The sequence below is a fragment of the Neophocaena asiaeorientalis genome, unplaced genomic scaffold (genome assembly GCF_003031525.2).
Source record: "Neophocaena asiaeorientalis asiaeorientalis breed wild unplaced genomic scaffold, Neophocaena_asiaeorientalis_V1.1 scaffold392, whole genome shotgun sequence".
Lineage (NCBI taxonomy): Eukaryota > Metazoa > Chordata > Mammalia > Artiodactyla > Phocoenidae > Neophocaena > Neophocaena asiaeorientalis.
In genome coordinates, this window is record NW_020174421.1 from 1,199,462 (window position 1) to 1,203,573 (window position 4,112).

The window sequence follows — 4,112 nt, forward strand, 5'->3', positions numbered from 1 at the left end:
TCTGAAAAATGCACCCTTTTTGGCCAGGTTTGGAGACCTTATTGCCCATCTTTTCTGTACTGAGGTGTAACAAATGTATAGAAAACTACATACAGCCATTTCTACATACATATGTATATCTACACACTCATGCAACCACCTCCCAAATTAAGAAGTAGAACATTCCAACACCCAGGAAAGTTTCCAGGTTAGCCTACCCTCATCCCCTTCCCCCACCAATGGACCCCTCCCATTCTTTCCCTCTTCTCTTTGACCTGAGCTCATGGCATGTCCATTCTTCAAGCCGTTTCTGACTCATTCCTTTCCCCACTTCCGTTCGTCTTCTGAGACCTTTCCTAGGAATTCTAGCTCTCCTGACTTCTCCTACCACCAAACCGGAGGTCTGCAAAGTAGGGGACATGCAACCTAGTGGAGTGCAAGATGGCCCAGCAGTTCCACTCCTATGTATATGCCTGAAAAAAACTGAAAACAGGTACTCAAACAAGTACATGTACATGCATGCTCACAGCAGCACTATGCACAAGAGCTGAAAGATAGAAACAGCCCAAATGTCCATTGACGGATAATGGATAAACAAACTGTGGTATATACTTACATACTCAGCCATAAAAAGGAATGAAGTACTGCTATGTGCAGCCACGGGGATTAACTTTGAAAACATTATGCTAAGTGAAAGAAACCAGAGCAAAAGGTCACATATTATATGATTCCATTTATATGAAATATCCAGAACAGAGAAATCCATAGTGATAGAACACATAGTGGTGGTGGTCAGGGGCTTGGTGGGGATGGGAGGGGGAGAAACTGCTTAAAGGGTAAGGGGCTTTACTTTGGAGTGATGGAAATATATTGGAAGTAGAGGTGGTGGTTGGATAACATTGTGAATGTACTAAATGCTACTGAGTTGTTTACTTTAAAATGGCTGATTCTGGGACTTCCCTGGTGGTCCAGCGGTTAAGCCTCCGCCTTCCAGTGCTGGGGACGCAGGTTCCATCCCTGCTTGGGGAACTAAGCTCCCACATGCTGCAGGGCAACTAAGCCTGTGTGCCACAACTACTGAGCCCACATGCCACAACTACTGAGCCTGAGCGCCACAACGAAAGATTCCACATGTTGCAATGAAGATCTTGCATGCTGCAACTAAGACACGATGCAGCCAAATAAAATAAAAATTTAAAAAATGGCTAATTTCATGTTATGTGTACTTCACCTCAATAAATTATTTTTGGAAAAATGAAGTAGCCACTCTTACTGGTGAGCTGGGAAGTTTGAATGAGGCACAGACTCCAACTTTCTAAGCTGTGAAGTACTGGGCAAATACCAGCTAGGGGTGGCTGAAGAAAGGAATGGCCTGGGGGTCGGCAAGTGTGGTTTGCTGCTCTGCCCTAAGCAGTAATGATAGGATGATAAGAGTTAACTATGATAATTACAGCTAACACTTCTATAATGTTTAATGTGAACCAGGCACTGTTCCAAGTGCTTTACATCTTAAACTCACTAAATCCTTACAACCCTTAATAGGTGAGTGCTATCGCTTTTTCATTACAGATGAGGAACTGAGGTTTAAATGACTTATCCAAGTCACAGATGAGGAAGGGGCAGAGTCCAAATTTGAACCTTGGCAGTCAGCCTCAACCCCCAGGCTCTGTGCTAAGTGCTTTTCATGTTTTATCTCACTTAATCCTGTGAGACAGGCTGGGAAATGTGATCTGGGACCTGGGACCCTTTGCTGCAGTGCTTACACCTGGACAAAATACAAAGAAACTATAAGGGACTAAAAATAACTGCGTGCATGCAGTTGGGGCAAATTATAGAGAACAAGATACAAACGACCAAAAACCCAACTGCCGCTTCTGAGGTGTCGGGAGCAAAAGCAGGGTACTTCGCATGCCCCCTGCACACAGCACCACGAGTGGGGTGGGCAGACCACCTAAGCACCCCATCCAGCCTGACCCTGGACCCACCCCTACCCTCATCCCTTATAAGGAAACACCTCACCACCCACCTGGGGAGTGAGCTTGTTTTCACTCCCCCTTGCTGCAGCAGGGGACCCAATAAAGCCTTGCTTGAATTTCTTGTCTGGCCTCTGATCAATTTCTATTGATTAAGGAGGCCAAGAACCCTGGCAGGTAACATCATTATTCCTAATTAAAAAAAAAAAAATCCCTTCATGGTCCCTACATGTTCAATGCCTTCCAGTCTTTCCCCTGCATTTATGTATATTTATGTGTATTTACATATTTATATATTATTATTATGTATTTATATATTTATGTATTTATATACAGGTCCACATACTCCTGTCATTATCTCCTCTTCATCTTCATTTCCCTCTATTTATTTTTTTTAATATTTATTTATTTGGCTGTGTCAGGTCTTAGTTGCCACACGTGGGAATTTTCCTTGCGGCACGTGGGATCTTTCGTTGCGGCGCAGGCTTCTCTCTAGTTGTGGCATGCAGGCTTAGTTACCCCGTCGCATGTGGGATCTAGCTCCCCGACCAGGGATGGAACCCGCGTCCCCTGCACTGGAAGGTGAATTCTTAACCACTGGACCACCAGGGAAGTCCCTTCATTTCCCTTTATACTGTACATATTACTACCTGAATTTATTATTTATGCTTTCTTTGGGTTTCCCATCTCTGCAAAACAGAGCTTTTGATTACTGTTGACTTCCCAATACCCAGAGCAATGTGTGGTACACAATAGGCTTGCAATAAAAATTTAAATGAATGACTTGTACATGGTATTGGGTAGCTTTGTGTGCCTGTGTTTCAATGAATAAAATCATTCTGTATCTGTTCTACTTTTTAAAATTTAATGTCCTGGATTAAAAAAAAATCAGTACATAGATCTAGCTCATTCTTTTTAACAGATGGATATCCTGTACTGTGTAGCTAGCACACTTTATTTAACCTGTTTCCTATTTAATTAATCCACATTTTTTCCAGTGTTATCTCTAACACAAACAACATGGTAATAAACATCTTAGCAGGTGCCTTTTTGTGCGTATGTGTACCTATTTCTCTAGCATGGGTGCCTAGAAGTAGACTTGCTGGGAGGAATACTATATACACTAAAATTTCCATAGATAACGCCAAATTGCCCTCCCGATATCCATTCCTGCCAGCGTTGGACGAAGGTACCCAGCAGGTTTTCCACACATCTTGCACCAGACTGGATATTATCAGTCTTTTAAACTTTTTGCCAGTCTGACGGGGGAAAAGGAACCCTCAATTTACAGGTGAGGAAACTGAAACTCAGAAAAGTTTAGGGACTTTCCCGCATGATGGGTTGCGATTTGCCACTTGTGTACGATTCCAGGGAGGACGGGCCAAAGGTGGACACGGTCCTCTATGCTATGCGTCCTCTGGCACGTCTGGTTATCTCTGGGCCTCGCGATGCCGGCAAGCTGGCCTTCCTCCCCCCGCCAATTCTCAGGCTCCTTCGGGTCAGCCAAACCCTGGCCCTTCCCGATTGCCAGCCCGGGGCCAGGGAGGACCCGCCCTACTGCCTTCACGGCTCCGAAATGGCGACCAGCTAGATGGCAAGGCCACGCCCCCTGGGAGGCGGGGCCCGAGTTCAGGCCAGAGCGATGGATACCCGAGCCAAATTTGAAGTCCGCCGCCAGGCGAGCTCGCGCAGAAGCAGAGAGCTGGTGGCGTCGCAGGTCGGGAGGAGGCGCACCGAGTGGAGGGCTCGCTTGCCGGGGCCGCCCGAAAGCGTCTTCAGTGCGGGCACTGGGGCCGCCATCTTAGATGGCGGGAGTAAGACGAGAAAGAGCGTGAGAAGCGAAGGCTTCCCTACCGCTCTTCTTGGGCCCCGAAGAGGGCCAGCTGGCCGGGCTTTGGGGTGTGTGCCCTGAGGTGCGGAGTGCGAGAGCGACGATGCGAGGGCTGCCCGGGGCCCCGTCCCCTGGGCTGGGGACGCGCCGAATGTGACCGCCTCCCGCTCCCTCGCCCGCCGCGGGGAGGAGGAGCGGACCAGACGCCACTGCCGGACGACTGGACACAGAGGCGGCCGGGCTCCCTCAGGTAGGCTGCAGGGCCGGGCCCGGGATGCCGGGGGAGCCGGGCGGCGGCGGGGCTGAGGGGGCCGGGGTCCCCGGAGGCC

At 48.2% G+C, this 4,112-nt stretch overlaps 1 protein-coding gene across 1 annotated transcript in view; it reads left to right on the forward strand.

The window, feature by feature from the left end:
- Positions 1-3,661: 3,661 nt before the first annotated feature.
- The window catches only part of RAF1 (Raf-1 proto-oncogene, serine/threonine kinase), a 72,003-nt gene continuing 71,552 nt past the window's right edge, over positions 3,662-4,112 (forward strand). The window contains exon 1 of the mRNA XM_024756437.1: positions 3,662-4,033. The gene's annotated coding sequence lies outside the window, so the exon portion shown is untranslated. The remainder of the gene's footprint in view (positions 4,034-4,112) is intronic.